General features: G+C 43.0%; 1 protein-coding gene across 1 annotated transcript in view; it reads right to left on the bottom strand.

Annotated features, from left to right (window-relative positions):
• Sorcs3 (sortilin related VPS10 domain containing receptor 3) overlaps window positions 1-18808 on the bottom strand; it is a gene marked incomplete at its 5' end in the record, with an annotated part of 534900 nt that overhangs the window by 46272 nt on the left and 469820 nt on the right. The window lies entirely within an intron of this gene.

Raw genomic sequence — 18808 nt, forward strand, 5'->3', positions numbered from 1 at the left:
AGTAGAAATTCCAACTGCCCACCTCACATTAATGCTCACTTTCCCACCTCCTTCCCTGAAAAATCACACCAGCCTCATAAAAGGAACTCATATTTATGTATGGTAAAGAAGCAAACGTCTGAGTGATATTGCTAATCAATAGTGAACTGTTCAAAGCTCAGCAGTTGATAGCCCTATAAATATGAATGATTAATAGTTGTTTCTAGAAAAATAGAAAGCACTGATCATCTGTACCCCGCTTGGGTTGCATGTCTTGCAATTACAAAGCAAGGCATCAACCACAGCCATATGAAGGGGAGGCCAAGCACTCCGGGAGCTCTAAACAATGGAAGTCTTTCCAGGAACTGGATGGCTTGTGCTTCAGCAAGACTTAATCACACATCACACTACCAGCCAGGATTGTGCTGTGCCCAAATCAAGTAACTCTTTTCATGGAACATTTCTTTCTCCTATGGGAAAGAAAAAGATGAAAAAAATGATGGAATGTGAAAGAAATAGGATTGTTTGTATAGATAAGACAAAATAAATCTCAGGAAACAACTTTGAACATATTATCAGATAAAAGTTAAACAGAATTGGTAGAGCTTTATCTAAAATACGATTGATCAGCCATTGTGGAAGAGACTGGGGTATCTCCCCATAAGTAATACTTTTCCTCAGCAACGGGTAGTACAGGCCTGAGCCAACCATGGGGGCTGATGCTGTGTGGAGCTGAGTGACCCCGACTCTCCCCTGGGCCTCTCTGTTTTTTTGTATTCTCACTAAGTCCAGTGGTTTCCAAGTCTTGGACACTGACAGCAGATCATCCACTAAGGAATTTCCACCTTCCAATTCTGAATTCATCCAGAGGTCGTGAGTCAGCTCATTTTAAATCTTTAACAAAATAGCAACTTCTTATAAATTTCTACTTGAAGAGAGGAGAATTTAACTGATAAGCCCAGCCGAAAGACACAAGAGTGGGAGAAGACCTTAACAAATGTCTCCTTCCTCCTCTGTCCGGTTTATTGAACTCCTTCCACATTCAACGCCACTGTGCCCAGTAAGTCTTCCTGATCAGCCAGTTCTGAGTAGCAGAACAGAACGGAAGTGATGTCAAGTCAAACACTTCTGCTATTATAAGCCATTTAGTTATTTTGTGGATCATGAAATATCTCATGTCAGCCCGAGCTGATTCTTCCCTATGAGAAGATAACTAGGCAGAGAGGAGGGAATCACAGAGGCATGTGATTTACTTGAATGTCCCCCAGCCACAGCGGACAGGTGTGGCACTGCAATTCTGAAGGAAAGATGGGAAAAAAATACGAGCCAGACACTAGTAAAATTATTTGGCGGAACGGCACCTAATTAAAGTATTAAAATCAACCAGTCACAGGAAGTGTCAGGAGTCACCCTCAAGGCTCTGTTGTCTGCTCTTTCTTATTCATTGTTTCCAGTAATGACTTGAAGACATGAATGTAAGAGTCATCAATGGAAATTGAACTTTCCATTAACACAAAGCTGGAAGAAAACATCAAAATATTTGATGGCAGAATCAGGACCCAAGAAGGCCTTGACAGTCTCAAGAGATAGGCTGAACTTAATAAGATGTGATATAACAGAGAGAAATGTCAGATCTTCCCTCTGGTAGTGACATAAGAATCAGATGAAAAAAAAAATCAGACTTGGGACCGTGGAGGTTAAAGAGTAATAAGAATATCACCTTTAGATTCTCTCATATACAATGTGATCGATACAAGTTTACACTTCAGGGAGACATGAAATACTTAAAGATGATCTTGAAATAAACTGACAGAATTGAGCATAGTACTTAGAATAAAATAAGCAATATCCTGAGCTCTTCTATGTTGGCCAGATCACAAAGAAAAATTGTGGCTGTTTTTGGATATTACCATTGGAAAAAAACATAGACTAAGTGCTTCAACCTACAGTACACGTGTGGGGCTTTGCTGGGCACAGTGGATTTTGAATTCATTGAAATTTTAAATAAAAACACGTTCAAATAAATATCTTTCATTTTATTGGATTTTTCAAAGGAGTTCACAATTCTCAAAGTTTAATGACTAGTGAAAAGAGTGATCCAGTTAAGATGATAGGTACAGGGTTGAATAGAGGCCTCCAACAAGATCTACCCAAGTCTTGTTCCCTGGAACTGTGAACGTGACTTCCGTGGGGGGAAAAGGGTCTTTGCATATGTGACTAAGTTAAAGATCTCAAGATGAGATCATACTGGATTAGCAAGATGGCCCCTGAATCTAACGACAAATGTCCTGGTAACAGGCAAGAAGGAGACAGACATGCCGTGAGAAGAAGGTCATGGGAAGACAGAAGCAGAAATTGGAGTGACTCGGGCACAAGCCAAGAGGCCCCTGGAGTCACTGCATGAAGGAAGAAGTAAAGAACAAATCTTCCCTGCCAAGCCCAGAGGAAGCACAGCCTTGATGATGACTCTAATGTTGAACTCTGGCCTCCAGAATTGTAAGAGAATAAGTATGTTTTTTGAAACTGTATGATTTGTGGTGATTTCTCACAGCAGCCACAGGAATTAACACAGATAGCAATGGGGATCATTTCATCTCTCTGCAAGAAGTGGCTTAAGTACTGTTTGGTACCTGCACCCATCTTACAAAAGGGAAGGGGAGGTAAGACTAACAGGTGATGTTCTGTGAATGTTTATAAAATGCAGGAGAATTTTCTAACGAAACAGCCTACAGAGCAAAGGATGCTCTAGAATTAGTAAACAAAACTTCAAGCTCACACTGGACCATATGGCAGGGCTGACACTCGACAGGATGTGAGGGTTATGCAGATGCATGGCTGGCTGGGGATGCCCATGTCGGTTCCCCCATTGCTTGGGGATGTCTGTCTCTGATCTCAGGGAGCTCTTTTCAGAATCGAATACAAGAGCTGGTGCTAAGTCTGAACTTGAGGATTAGTTCAGATTCTCCTCTTGCTATTTTGGTATCTGAATTTTGTGTTTTGGCTTTTATCCTAGATTTCCTTATACTGTGTTTCCAAGTTCTTCTCCAAAAGTGTAAATTGATACACTCATATTTACACTTGGGAGCATGCTAGCCTGCTTTCCCATGAGATTACTTTCATATTCCAAATGCAGAATTAGAATCCCTGACATGCTGCTCGGATTATGAGTTCTGTTTATTTTCCTAATGGCCCCTACCTAAGATCAGTGGGGTAAAGCCCCCTCGTAACTCTCAGACCTGAACACACTTCCACTCGTTCCATTCACTCTCAACTCCGGGAGGCTCTCAGCTCACGGTGGCTCCATCCCTCTCCGTGATGTGCCACGGACGAAGGCACGCGGCCCCTCCTCTGCATGAACCTAGGTTCCCCAATTCTTCTCACTGCCATGTTCATTCCCTGATCATCCAGTTACAGCTGCGGAAGTGGAAGAAAGCACAGCCATGGAAAATACAGCAAAATACGCAGGGGATATAACAAGGAGTACTCATACTCAAGTATTTATCCCCTCCTTCCCGAAATGCCCATTGAACGCATATTAAAATTCACAAGAGGGTCTGAGGAAAGGAGACCCCCCGAGATATGACCCACATCAGAAACCACGTCCATTATTTGGGGTAATAAACACTGAAAAGGTTCACCTGGTCTTAAATTAGGACAAAAAGCCCAGGCTGTTTGTAATGAATAATATTTTTAGAGCCCATCAAGTTCTCAGATAAAAGTTTCTCATTAGCTGGAAATATTTTTCTAAAGTTAAAGAGCTCATTGCCAACAAAGGCGGTACAGCAATTCCCGCAGTATCTTTCTGGAAAGAACAAAGTGGCTCATTTATCGATTGAAGATGAAAACCCAAGAGATGAGTTGTATGGAAGAAACAAAGGCATGGAGAATCTTTCAAAGGATAACATGATTCCCAACCCAGGTGCTATCTTTTAAAAGGATCTTCTGTGATGTTTCTGGCAAGACTGAGCTCTCTTTCTTCAGAAGCTTGGATGATCCTGTCACTGGAAGCTCTCCTAGAGGGAGTGTGGGCCTAGACTGTCCAAAGCAGACCATCATGAACACACTCAGGAGGTCTGAGCATTTGCATTTCTCATGCTGCCCAGGTGAGGGTGCTGAGCACTCTAAGAAGCCCGACTCCACACTCTCCAGAGGTTAATCTTCTGCCTCTGATCAAATTTTTGTCAACCAGTTTGAAAGCTTGCTGACACTGGGAATACTGCTTGCATTTACTTCTTTGTACTCTATAAAGGAGAAGAGTAGCTCTTCAAAGTAAATATTTTACACAGAATGGCTAACCGATCATTGAGGAGCATGGACAGTCCACTGGTGGAGTTTTATTCTCAAGTCTTCAGCAAAATAATTTCTGACATGTGTAAATCCGCTGTTTGCCATAGTTCAACTTCCCTGCAATTACCAAAATAACTTCAGACTCCTTCAGAAATGTATTCCTGGCCCACTCTTCTTCACTGAAAGAAACATAAACACCACCAGAATCAAAAGTCCATCCCGTTAGAAAATGCGTGTAAAGATCTGAACGTGCCTGCAGACAACAAATGTTCATTCTCTTCGCTGGAACCCGGACAGACTCAGAGTTCCTTCTGCAAGGCCCACATCAACCCGAGATGCTGGGCTTTAGTGTGTGTGTGTGCACGCGCGTGCGTGTGAGCTCCTCAATGAGCCTGGGTGGAATTGGACATCTACACAAATACAGATGACTGCTGGGAAGCAGGTAGCGCACTCCTAGGCTCCCCTGAGGAGGTTACTCCTAAGCACAAGGACGAAATAAAGGAATTCTCTAAGCCATTTCTCACTCTGTGGATTCTCAGGAAAAAAAATCAATTAAAATTTATTACTTCTGTTTTTCTTTTTCCTTTGCCAAATGGATCTCTTTTTTTCATGAGACTATTCGCCTCTGCTCCAGATCCATTTTCTTCTTCTTGGACTCTGCAACCCTAACAGGCCATATTTATCATTTAAAATAAATCTCCTCTGGTGTTAATGTGACTGCAGTCACCAAAGGTCCCCTGTGCTCTTGTACCCCTGCTTAACTTTTACTGTCCTGGGGGTCTGGGCTCAGCAGCATGGTAGCCACGCAGGGTAACAGAAGATTGGGCTTTTCTACTAGTCCTCCTCCACCACAAAACTAGCTAAGTGACCTTGAACAAACCACTTGTCTCAAGACTTGCATTTCTTTATAAAAGGAGAGTATTAATTAGTAACATACCTTCAAGAGGACAGGATGTAGAATACGGCCTTTCAAGACAATCCCTAAGAGTTCATTTTCTTTCAGTGACTTGTCTCCTTCCAGGTGGACAAGTTATCCATCTCCTGGTGACCCTCTCTAGAGCAGATATTCATCTACTGCACTAATTCATCTTTGTGTCCACTGGCACTTCTTTTATGTAACAGATGCTTAAAAAATATAGTTCTGGGTTGCTTAACGAATAATATTAACCTAACAAAATCATTCAGTTCTTCCAAAATTGGGTCAATAGCTTTCTCTGCCCTTATTACTGGGTCAAAGAATATGGCTGAAACAGGTGTCCTTTGGGGTGTTGAAGGACAAAAACAATCTGTGTGTGGGGAGAGGAAGCAGCTGTTCTGTCCCTTGTCATCCTGGATGGTGCTAGGGTTTCCATGACAAATGTGATTTCCTGGGATGCTAAATAACACACCTTCTCTAATCTACCACTGAGACCAGAGTAAGCCTTTCTGGGAAGAGAATGATTAATTTGAGGGAGGGCAGTGGCTCACAAAAATAAAAGACTTCATTAGAATTCCATACAAGAGAAGGTTAGCTACTCATTAATTAAATGATTTCAAATGGGATCTCAGTATATAATTGCTATAATTTAGGTGGAAACAATGTCATGCTGAATGTAATTAGAGAAGTGTGCACTGTAAAGACGTTTACTTCCTTATAGGAGGAAAGCTCTAGGTCACCTGACTCACCCTGCATAGTCATCTGATTCTTTTTTCAGTTCCCAATCATGCCGGCTTTTACAGATAATTATGAAAGCTGAGAGAAGTTTCAAGAACAGTGCGGTGATCATGACAGTTCAAGAAGAGAAGGAACCCTTCAAGCAGTAATTACCAAGATGTCACTGGAAACATTAAACAGGAAGGACAGGTGATTCTGTGAGAGTTCCATGAAGTAGATGGCCCTTGCAGATGGACCTCTGAGGGAACTTCTGATCTGACTCAACTAGCATGAGATGATGCGGTCAGCAACTTGTGATCAAGACATCGCTTTCCCTTCTTCGGTGACTTCCCTGAATCTTGAATTCTTCCAGTCCCTATCCTCTATTTTTATTTGCCCAAAAAACACCGTTAGATAGGGCCAGGCTGAGCTGCAGCTCCTTCTGGACGATATCTTCTTCCTGTTTTGCCTCCATGGACTCTTCCATCACTGGGACAGAGACCTCTGTCTACATCAGCAGGGACAAACAAGTCCTCAACTGGGTTCTTTCTCTTACCCTCCAGACTGAGTCCCGGTCCTTTTATTGCACTTCTATAAAATCTCTCATATTCACTAGGTCCATTCGAAAACCCTTCCATGCCTCGGTTAGCAATGGTCACCCATACAGTCAATTTTGCAACTTTGACCTGTGTGTGGAAGATTTCCGAGGAACTTCTTCTTGATCTTGAACTTTCACATGATTTACTCATGAATATCAGAGAAGAATTTTGAACTTGAGTCTCCCACATCGGTCTCCGTGTACTTTTGTGTGCTGTGTTATCTCTTGGTATTTTGTGCTCAAACACAATTTCACTTTGTTCCACTAACAGATGACTTCCTGACTTGCTAGTGCCTATTTTTCTTCTGCTTGGGATGCCTTTCTTATACATCATGTACTGTTATTTTGTTTTAACTTTCTTATTTAATTGAGCTGTATAGAGAGACTGTATCTCGGTGATAATCAGCTCTTGGGAAGTAGTTTGGACTTTCCACGTTGCCCAGTAGATGGTCAGTTTTTTTTTTTAAATCGTTAACTGTTTGCTTGAAGAAAATATGCATCCTCCATTCACTGAGAGGAAGGCTCTATATGGGAACTTTAAAGCTTTCTAAAATTTTTCATGTCCAAAATCATACTAACTTTTTGATAGTATAGTCTATTGATTTCTAAGTGAGGTTTGTTAAAGATTTCCTATATGACTGTAAACATTTGATTTTCTCTTGTATTTTTATAAGTGTGTATATTACATAATCACAAAACTCTACAGGTTTCAAGATTATTCTGTCTTGCTAATGGGTTACTGTTCTCAGTTTTAATTTAAATGCTACCTTTTCTGTTACATCTTCCATAATCCTTCTTCTTTTCCACTTCCTTCACTTCCTAGGATTACTGTGGCATTTTAGGTATGGCCTTAGCATATCCCACATGTTCTGAAATTCACAGACATGTACCTACGTGTCTTATCCTTTTTGGTAGCCTTTAAAATCTTGGAAGCCTGTACACAGGCTGCACCTTATGAATCCCATGTGCTCATCTTATGTGTACCGCCTGGGAGGTGGCAGAAGGGATGAAGTAATTCTCATCAGACAGGCCACAGAGTGATCCCCATCCTGAACCTACAGAGAGTCCCACCCATTTTCAAAAAGAGGATAAAAAGGGTATGTAGCAAAGTTCTGAGGTTAAAACAGACTCTCAATATAAATCAAGAAATTAATACTTTAAATTGCTCGTATTGGTACACAACAATACCTCACTGTGATTTTTCCATATTTTGTAAGATGCCTGAGAATTCTGTGGCTAGAAAGTATGCCTTTATATCTTTACAATGTCGACGAGACTTTGCAAATGGTGGGTGGTCCACAGAAGTCAACATAATAACAACAACACAGGTGAACAGGGGAATTAATTGCACTCTCAGTGTACACTTACCACTGTGCATGGATTGCCTCTTCTCATTTAGTATTTCCATATAACAGATGAGGAAGCAGAACCCAAAAGATCTTACATAACTCATCCGACAAGATATCATGGCAAGACAGTCACCAGGGCCGCTCAGCTGTCTGTCTGTGGTCAGGACACTGATGCAATTCACAGTCCTGGGCACTCAGCAAGGCTCATTAACTGTAAGGTCTCTCGGGCTCATCAGCAACCATCTGACCACACAGTTTGGCACTGAGCTCCAGGCATGGGGGCTCTTACTGTAGCTCTAAACAGCCAGTTGGCACACAAGGCAAAACACCATGTGATATCTAAAACTGAAAGCACAATAGGAGGGAGGAAGGAGGAAGTCAGAGAGAAGCTGAAACTGGAAAGTTCCAATTTTGGGCCTGTCTGTCTCAGAGTATAAAGTAGCTGCTGTGTGGGGAATTATGTAGTTGACCCTGAACTGTGGCAGCTTTGATTAGCTTCATCTCTTGCCCAGAATCGCAGAGACCTTGAAGGAACAAGCAAGGTTCCAAGTCTCGGTCCTGAACCCTCGGCCTGGTTACTTCGCATGCTAGCCATGGAGAGAAGGCCCATTCGACAGTGGCCTGTGCCAGAACCCGAAGACACACCCCATGTCTTCTGACACCGTACTCTTTGGCCCACACTGATGGCTTCTCGTGGGACACACTGTCACCTTGAAGGTGGAGTCAGAGTGTGACTCACGCGACTGCAACACCATACACACTTGCTCATTTGGGGAATCTAGAGAGGTGATCCCCACTGGGACCTCTCTTAACGGGTAGGTTTCAGCCACAACCAACTATCCAGGTTTTCCTGGCCTTTCTCACAGTGTGTGTATACGGGTTTCCCAGGATGTAGCCTGCCACTCTGGAACTACAGCTTTACGCTACCAGGCCCTTCTGTGGGATGGCACAGCCTTTGTCTTCATGCCATTGAGTCTCATGAACCTCAGGATGACACAGACGATGATGGGTCTGGCCTCAGGGGGAATGAGCGTGCCCGCTGCCAGAGACAGCTTAGCTTTTCCTACTGAGCCCCTGGGGTGGATGAAGGTCAGAGATCACAGAACGATGGAGTTCAACTTGAGCCTCACAATGACCAGCAAATAGAAGGGCAGACATAGACCATTAATTTGCAAAAAACTGAAACCCTCTGTGGGTCCCAGGGAAGAACAGGAGTTCTCTCACTGGTGCAAATGTTACCCCACTGATACACAGGTAAATGTGTTCCAAATTAACTGCTCTTCAGCAAACACATCTGGCTACCTACGATGTCTCCCTATTGACACACTGGATTTATTTCTCATTCCTCTAAGTAAATAGTTAAGCCTGCTGTGGATTCCGGTGAGTCACACACCATTTTATCTGCCACCGCCATCCAGGACTCAGAATTACATATTGCTAGGAAACCACGAATCCCGACTCAATCCTTTTACTGCACTCCAACTGCTTTCACTGGCTGGATGTCATTAATTTGAGAGCAAATTATTAGAAACCCAGAAAACAGCTCTGAAATGCCTACAGATTTATGATGAAGTCATTTCATAAAAGGTCACAGGCAACCCTGCTATAATTAAATCTTTCATTAATTTTAAAAATACAAAATAACTTACAAATGTGCATAAATGAACCAGATGACCTTGAAGAAATTATTTAGAGCACGGCTTCCTCAGAAGTCACTATCTAGTAATGTCAATAAATTTTTTGTAAGAATAGGATTCCTCCCTTTTCCATGTTGTCTTTTCTTGGCTTCCAGTCACATGTTCATCTGAAATGATTTAGTAGAAAGTTATTCAGGGCACTGGTTAGCACTGGGAAGTAACGGTGATTAGTGAAGACTCTTCCCTTTCTCTAGGTTACAAATTCAAGGTGGAGTAGGTGGTGTACACAATCACCATCTGTTACGGCTGTGTCCAGGTGTCCCCCAAAGCCTCATGCAGTCATAGGGGGGGCTTTCTCAGAGGTGGCTGGGTCTAGACTGTGAAGGACTCATGGTGCAAGCTAGGCCCAAGGGCATGAGGATTCAGCGTGTGAGTGCTGCTTGCACTGAGCACTCTGGATAAAACAGAAGGGGCAGAAAGACGCTGTTAAGGTCCCTTGTTGCTTTTGCTCTCTTCTGTGTGCAGTGAGCTGTTTCTCCTCTGAGACAACTCTCTGCTGTGCCACCTTGCCTTGGAGACAGCCGATTATGGCCCGAAACTAATAACGGAGTGTGAGCTAAGTAAATCTCGCCTCCTCTAACTTTGGAGGTCGGGTATTTTGTCTCAGCAAGGAGAAAAGTAACTAAGATACCATCACCGGGACAAACTTAAATGCAGCCCTTTCCTCTTCCTATCTGGGCGATGATATTTTACGTATCTATTTTGATAAATGATGTCCTTTCTACTCATTTTAAAGGAATGCCTTCTCATTATAAAACACATTTAAAAGGTATAAAAATCTATAAATGTGAAAATAAAAGCCCACTGGAGGTATTGTTTTTAACAGTCTGTGATATTTCCTTCCATTCATTGACATGCTAGGAGGTAAGCAATAATTAGAAACCACAGCCAAGGCTAGAACAGCTGAAGGTCAGAAGTACCCTGGGTTGTAAGGCAATACTATCTCCCCACCTCTCTCCTCTTGCCTCTTTCTCTATCCTTCTCTTTCCTCCTCTCCTTTTCTCTCTGATATATACACACGTACACAAGTACAGCTACCATTACAGAAACTCAAATACTATAATCAGATACCATAAAAACATGAGCTGAAGTAAATCGTATACACAACCTCTTTCCTCCACAAGAGATAGAAGAGGCTTGTAGAATATAAACTTTCTCCCAACTGATGTGCTATGTCATTCATGCCCTAGCCAGCTTTTAGAACTCTCAGAGGAACATCTATGTTGAAGTTGGCTATCAGCACATATTGGCCAATAAAGAGTTAATTGTTCTGGTAATAGCAACGTGATACATGTAGACTCTCGAGTCCTCTATTAGATGTTCCTACAAGAGTTCAATTCTGTGTAAGGCCTGTGGCCCATGCCTGCTCTTGCCTCTGCATTGAGAACCCCTCCCCCCATGTTTCCATGGAGCAAGCCACAAAGGACGGACCCCAGATTGAAGCGGAAAGAGCAGCGTTCTAGGAAGGCCAGCCCTCTGCAGAAGGCAGCTGTTATTCTCCGGCATGGTGTGCAGCCACACCACCTGATTGTTTTCCCATTAGGGTATAGATGGGATTAGTGGGAAAGAGGTCAGCGGCTACTAGGGAAATTGCAGTGAGCAGAAGTAAGACATGAACTAGATCTTAACAGAAATAGGCAGGGGGTCGACAGCAAGAGTCCTGCAAGCACAGTGTGTATTAGCTGCACAATTCAATGATCAGTGGGGTGGTGGGAGAAGGCAGGCACCAAAAGGCCTGAAAATAAACATGGAGAGAAGAGGAGAGCAAAGAATGATTAAACTAAAACAGCACTGACTTTGAAGATGCAAAAGAAAGCAAGCTAGAGTTTTTTTAAAGACTGAATTTAAGAAATGGATTTTATATACAAAGTACTTCTTTTATTAACACCAAAGTCCCTGTAACAGATTTGAAAGTCTAAAGTCCATTAGAACGCATCAGAAACTGTGGTCTCTAAGCCTCACCAGGTTAAGTCAGGGACTGAAGAAGAAAGGAGACTACAAGATGGAAATGATAGAAAGGATGGATGTTCAAGACAGGCCATGAGGGAGGAGAAGAGGCAGGTGTTCAAAGAGCTGTGCATCAGAGGAGAGGGGAGCAAAACTGTTCTCTTCAAGTCATTACATTTCACTTCTCCCTGGGCCGAATCCTGAGCCAAGAAATAAAATGCACCAGGAAAAGTACAAAACTAAGCACCTGCTGTTCGAGTTTGCAGCAGATCAGGGCAGTGGCGTTCCGGACTCACTGCACATGCGTGCCCAGAAGGGGGAGAGTGTGAACACTGCAAATCTCCTGAGTCTTCCAGGCCAAGAAAGACTCTAACTGCAAGGGTGACCAACATGTAAAATGGGGAGAAGATAGCGCAAGAACGATCGTGACATATTCATCCCGATGAACAGTGCATTACTGCTGCTAAGGCCAATTCACCATGGCCCGGCAACTTCATTTCCAAGTGTGCAGCTCAGAAGACTTCTTCTGTGGATTTAGCTGCCGGCATGTGCACGGGTAAGGTACCGTGATTGTAACAGTGCAAAACTAGAAGCAATCTAAATGTCTGTCGACGGGAGAATAGATAAACACATTGTGCACATTCATAGAATGGCAGAATGCCTGACATTATTAAAAGCACTTAAGCTAAATGGATGCATTCCGAATTAGATGAGATGGAGTGAAAGAAGTACGTAAGAGAATGCTATCATTTATACCAACAAAACATACCCATAAATGCAATGCCACATATAAATTTATAGATAACTAAGTACAAAAGGTATCATTCTTGAAGGATCTGTACAATGAGTAAGGAGAATGAGGCTGAGATGGACAATACTATAAACAAAACACCCTATATGTTTTCTTTTAAAGCCTGAGTCGAATGTGGCAGCATGTTAATTCTTCTTAATTTCAAACAGTGGGTACCCAGCTGTTCATGATATTCTACATATTTTTACAATGTCACAGAAACCATAAAATAAAATACTTATGAAAATGTAGATGTAGAATCTAAGTTGAGAAACTAGAATCAGACAAGAGCCAGGAAGGCACTTTTGTGGACCAAGTGCTGAGCTGAAGTGGACGGGGTGGACACACGACTGTCAGGGGACAGTGGAGCGGGCATCTGCGTGCCCCATCCCCAAGGGGCCGTCCCTCAGCTCCAGATAATACAGTGTGAGTCAGACTGTGGGGCTCATGACAGGAATTCAGTAAAGGCAACTGACTGTGAGGTGCAGTGACAGAAGGAGGCTTCCTGAGTGAGGTCAGGCATGCCTGTGGGCATGGGCGAGAGATGAGGCCATGCACACATGGTGAACCCACAGGACATTGTGCTAAACAAGACTTTCAAGCACAGAAGAACAAATATTTCCAGTTTCCACTTGTATCAGGCATCTGAAATAGTCAAACCCGTAAAACAGAGAGCACAAATGTGGTTGCCAGGGGCTGGCGGGGGGAAAATGAGGAGCTGGTCAATGGGTATAAATTTAATTTATGTAAAAGAAATGAGCCACAGAGGACAAGAGGATAATGCAACAAACACTGAGCCTACAGAGAGCAACCCAGAACTGTGCACCCTAAAATATGTCAAGAAAACAGATTTCTTGTTAATAATCCTTACCAAGAAAAGTCTGTAAGGCAAATTTTGGAAGTATGTTTCGTGCTTTGACTTTGTTGATAGTAACAGAGGCATACTTATTTCCAAACTCATCAAAGTGTGTATATTAAATGTGTGCATTGATTAAAGTTATCACTTATACTTTAATAGTAAGGCTTTCAAAAGGAAATGAGGAAACTTCATAAACAGTTACCTTTTCAATTCTTTGTAAGGAGATGAAATGGAAGAAATAATTATAGGAAAGGGCTGTGTGTAGAAACTGCATCAAAAGCTCAAGCAGATGCACCTGTAAGCCGGCACCAGGAGAGGGCTTCACGTGCACTCTTGCTCAGAAGCCAGAGATGGCCACCGTCTACTCTGTTTCTCACAGGCTGATCGCTGTCCTTAAATTTTAAAAAAGGAGTGTAAAATTATGTTTTACATAATTATGAAGAATTATGTTTTACGATACGTGAAAATCATATGGAATTCCAATCTGAGTTCATAAATGAAGTTTTATTGAAATGCCAATTGGTCTACATAGTGTCTGTGGCTGCTTTCCCAGGCTGGGTTGGGATTTGTGCGTCATTTCATAGAAACCCTGTGGCCAGCAAACCAAAAACCTTTACTGAGTGGTGTTTTGGGAAAAGTTTACCTATGCCTGCACTAGTTGGAGAAAGTTCTTCCCTATAGGAGGTCATTAGACCTTGGAGACTACACACATCTTTAATGCTCTTCATTTCATGCACACAGCCAGGTGAGAAAGCTGGAGCACAGAAGAGGTTAAGCGAAACAGCTGAAGTCACACACATGCAATCAGTCAGCTATGGGCTGTCCCTGGAGAGTGGATTGCCAAAGCCCACGATCTCAGCCACTACAATGCCTGCCTTCCAAACCCACAAAGCAATGTGCTTGTCAAAATAAGCCTTTTCCTTCCACAGCCCCCAGCACCTCTCAGTTTACCCAAAAACCTTCTGCAGGCACACACCCCACCTTTGCTTTCCTTGGCACAGTTCCAAGTGGGTTTCTGGTGGACAGCAAGCCTGGGGGTGGACAGCAAGCCTGAGGGCCAGCTAACGGACAGGAATCCAGCAGGCACCCTGAGAGGCGATGACTTAGGAGTTTCCGTGGATTTGCTGATTACTCAAGCGACTCACTTTAGGCAAAGTAAAAGCAGGCTCTTCCAGCAAACAACAGAAAATTGAAAAACAGATCAATGGGAGCAGCTGTGGTTCATTTCCAAGGACTTTATTGGATGCAGTTACGAAGCTAAACAATGCATGTAAGGCTTAGGCTGGGCCTGGGCATTGTGCTAAGACTGCACTTAAAAGCATGCAGCCTGCTGGGTGCTTGCTCACAACTCTTCAGTGAGAAGAAGGTCTTCGCTTTTTTTTTGTAAAACCCTGCAGCTTCAGGGTTTGCATAAATTTTTAGGCAAATGTTATCTCTTCCCTTCACCTTGGCTATTAGTTTCTAGGGGCGGGGGTTGGATCTGAAGTTTACGTCCACCCAAGTTGGATTTATAAGAGTTGAGAGAGAGATTAGAAAATGAAGACATATTCTTTTAAGATCACCATACATAGTGAATTTACCACCGTCATTCTCTATTTTTGTTATGAAAAATTATTCTTTCATAGAACTTTTTATATTTTCTTTATTGACTGCTACTTGTATTACATTAAATGTTTTTAAAAAAATTTAAAGAATTGGATTATATCAGACAGTTGTTCCTACCTAATTCGCTAAAGGCATCTAGATTTTCCCACCTCTCCCTCACTTCTTGACAGGCCTGTTTGTGCTACTCCATGTTTTCTCACACTATGCCACTGTCCTGAAGTAACCGCTCTCTCCTCCCTGTACAGCCAGGAAGCCCTGTGTAGCTACTGTGTCTTTAATCACTTCTTGGACAGCCACAGGTAACTACAGTTTGTCCCATACCTTACCATCTATTTATCCCTTAGTCTTCTCATGTCTTCATTGTATTTTTTCAAACAGATCAGGAATTGATATTCAGGGGTAGGTTTGCAGTGACTCTGTAGTGGGCAGCATAATGAGCACTCACTTTTTGCAGTACTTAGTGAACACCTGGCATCCTGCCACTTCCTCCCCACACACCTGAGTGGTTCCTTATTGAACAAACCTTGGAGGATGCTAGTAGCCCTCCTCAAAAGTTTAGCTTGGATGCCCGTTCACATGCTGCCTCTTTCTGAGCATGTGGGTTGAATATTTGACTTCTCTGAATCTCAGCATCCTCATCTGCTCCATGAGGATAATCCTACCTACCCTGCAGGCTTGTGGGAAGATTTCAATGAAACTCAGTTTGAGAGATTGCTTAATGTGATACCTGGTGCAAAGGAAGTGATGGATAGACACAAATTGGCTGCAAAGTCTTTGCTAGATTCTTGCAGATCTGACTGAACTCTCTTTAGGGATTTTTTCACCCGCTGTTTACTCCTAGAAGTGTCTGTTTTCCTAAAGGAAAGCTGTACTTTTCCCTTCTGGGATATTCTTTCTTGGAAGCTTCCTGGTTCTCTTTGGCTCCTATGAAAGATCACCTAAGTCACAGCCAATTGGTTCAAACAGTTTATATTAAGAATTTCAAATGTAGCTCTGAGGATGTAGAAAATGGTTTTCTATCTGATTCTACATCTGAGCCAACACAGACAGACAGACAGACACACACACACACACACAGTTTCCCTTCAAGTGCTATCTTTGGGGGCAGTGACCTTTTAAGAAACAGTGAACCAATGGGGCCATGTGCTGTAAAACTACAGGTACCTGATCAGCTCCCCAGCCACTTCCTGAGATGGCAGTAGGCCCTCCACCTTGTCAATCATCCAGCACCATCTTCAGCCTTAAGTAAAAGGAACAGTCACATTTCACTGTGAATTAGGCTAGACTAGATGGCTCCTGTCAAGGTTGCCAGGGAGATGTAGAAATAGTAACATGTGAAAAAACAGTAGAAAAAAGAGCAATAAAAGCAAGCAAATCTCAGACCCCCACTCTGGTGACGTCTTTCTCACACATATTCCCTAGCAGAGATCCAGAGTAAGACTGAGAAGATTCTTAAAGAAGGAGGAGGAACCCAGAAATCACTGCACAAACCTGCCCTTTTATACCCACACGCAATTCCACCCCTGCATTTCACAGTGCCCATATATACACTTCTACACAGAAAAACATCTACTCCAGTTCCCACCCCATTCTGATCCTAGCACCTCAGAATCTCTGGGGATCTGGAATAAATCTCCTAAAACACTGGAACCACGTGCCACAGCAGTCAAGCCAATCACAACATAAATAAGGTTCTTGAGATTCACTCATTTGTTTGCTTATTCATTCACTTAATAATTCATTCACACCATACACGTAGAGTACTAAATTACCTGTATTTGCACAAGCTTGTAGTACATGGCACTCAAGAGAAAAGATGTGAAAAGATCTTCCCTAGAAGGAATTTAAACTGACGTGTTATACGTAGGGCACATGCACACATGTGCATCTGTCTGTCTGTCTGTCTTAAGGGTACGTGAAGGATGAGGGGGAAGATATTAAGAAACTAATGTCATGTCTGTTAACTTTTATTATCTACAGGGTGGCAAAGGAACAATATATACATTGTCACGATGGCGTATAGCTTAAGAACCCAGCCTGGTCCAAGGAACTGCAGGGCAGTTAGTGGGACGAACTGACGGCTGAGCTGAGAGGCATTGGAAGATTCGCTTGTTTGTGTGGGAAGGGAGACAAGTTCCGGGAGGAGACTGTGGGGCAGGAGGGGAGCGACGTATCAGAGGCCAGATCTTGGGGGCCGGACTGAGGTCAGCGTAGACCCTCGTAGGCCATCTATCAGGTTGAACTCTATCCTACAGGAAATAGAATGCTCTCCATAGATTTTGAAGAGAGAGGTGATTTGGATCCAATTTTCAGGTAAAAAATAAATCGCACTCTGGATACAAGGTGCAACCCCATTCATGACCAGAAGCCCTTAATAATCTTACTCTCTTATCATCTAGTCACACCATTGCATGGGTCTTGCCTTTATATTACTCCTTTCGCTTGCAATCATTCACTCAACAAATAATTATGGCCTTTCTACTCCATGCCCTGAGTTTATGTTTGTGAACAAAACTATTAAAAATACCTGCCTTCTTAGAAGTTGTATTTTATTGCCTATCATTTGGTTTTCTGTTCTCTTTTTTTTTTACCTCCTGGCTAGAGAACTATGCTCCTTGGTAGTCAGTAAATCCCCACTTTGCCCCACCATATTGGCCTGAGAGCCCTCATGCTACTTTATCTTAAGAGGTAATCTGGAGAGGTGAATGGATCAATTAAGGTGCTGTACTCATCCAGGGGTTAATCACTATCTTCACAGCTTAATGCGCTCTGTTGGAGGAGGTGGGTCACTGGGGGCCAACTCTGGAGAGTGTATCTCTCAGGGCATTGCTCTGCTGAGGTAAGCTTCCTGGCCACCACTGAGACTTTCTGTCAGGATATTCCTGCCTTAGAGCCAGCCAACCATGGACTAAAACTTCTGAAATCATGAGGCAAGCAAAGAATGTCCCCCTTTAATTGTGTCAGGCATTTTTTTCTAGCCAAATGATAACACTGTTCAATACAGAGAGTGGGTACCAGAGAAATGGAATCATTGTTCTGACCGTACCTGACCATATGATTCAGAAGCCTTTAGAACAAGTTTGTGCAGATAGTTTGAAAAGGCTTAGAGATATGGGGCAGTGAGGCCCAGAAGGGTGAAAGCAGCAATTGTTGGGGAATTCTGGGCAGAGATTAGAAGACCAGAATGCTGATAGGAATGTGGGCAGCAAAAGCCAGGCTCAGGAGGTTTCAGTTGGAAATGTGAACCCTATCAGGAGCTGGACCAGAGGCCATGCATGTTATACTTTTTTGTCCATGTCCTGAGACTTTGAGAGAGGCCAAATTTAAAGGTGGAGGACGAACTGATGTAGTAAAGGAAATTTATAGGCAGCCCAACATTCAGGCTTTGCCATGGGTAATGTTGCCTGCTTTTAGCCAAGTTAACAGTGAAAATTTAGAGCAAAAAAGCTTAGCAGAAAGATTTGAAAAATGTAAATGTTAGCCTAAAAAGCAGTACATGTAACGTTGGGGCCAAAAGAGATGTGGTGGCTGAAGCCAAGTACTTTGAACTGAGACAAGAAGATGTTTTTAAGACACCTCAAGAAACAGCAAGACCATACCCCTTTGAGACAAGAGCCCTGGCACCTGAAAAGGTCTAGCTAGGGAACTAACTGGTTTCTGAAGATTTGTTTTACTGTGCTCAGCCATCCAGCTACTCAGAGGTTCAGTACAGGCAAGGTTCAAGCTCTGGGTACTGTTTGAGCTGAGGGCAGACCTTAGTATCCTCCATGTAATGCTGACTATAGACACACAAAATGCACGAGTTGTGGGGTAGTGGGGGCTTCCAGCTAGATTTCCAAGGAAGATCAGGCAGTGTGCCCCCACTGGGGAGTTATGTGAACCTAAAGGAATGAAGCTCTAGGGCTGTGGAAAATCTGCTAGCAGCGCACAAAGCCAGAAAGGGCAAAGCCACAGGGCTGGGTCTGTCTGAGCCCTTTGGAACTCACATCGCGCCACTAAGCACCCCAGGTGCTTGACCTGGAGCTACCAGGTGTAATGCTTCCCCTGCTGGGTTTCAACTTGCT

Source organism: Fukomys damarensis, unplaced genomic scaffold (assembly GCF_012274545.1).
Source record: "Fukomys damarensis isolate Sample0158 unplaced genomic scaffold, DMR_v1.0_HiC HiC_scaffold_8, whole genome shotgun sequence".
Lineage (NCBI taxonomy): Eukaryota > Metazoa > Chordata > Mammalia > Rodentia > Bathyergidae > Fukomys > Fukomys damarensis.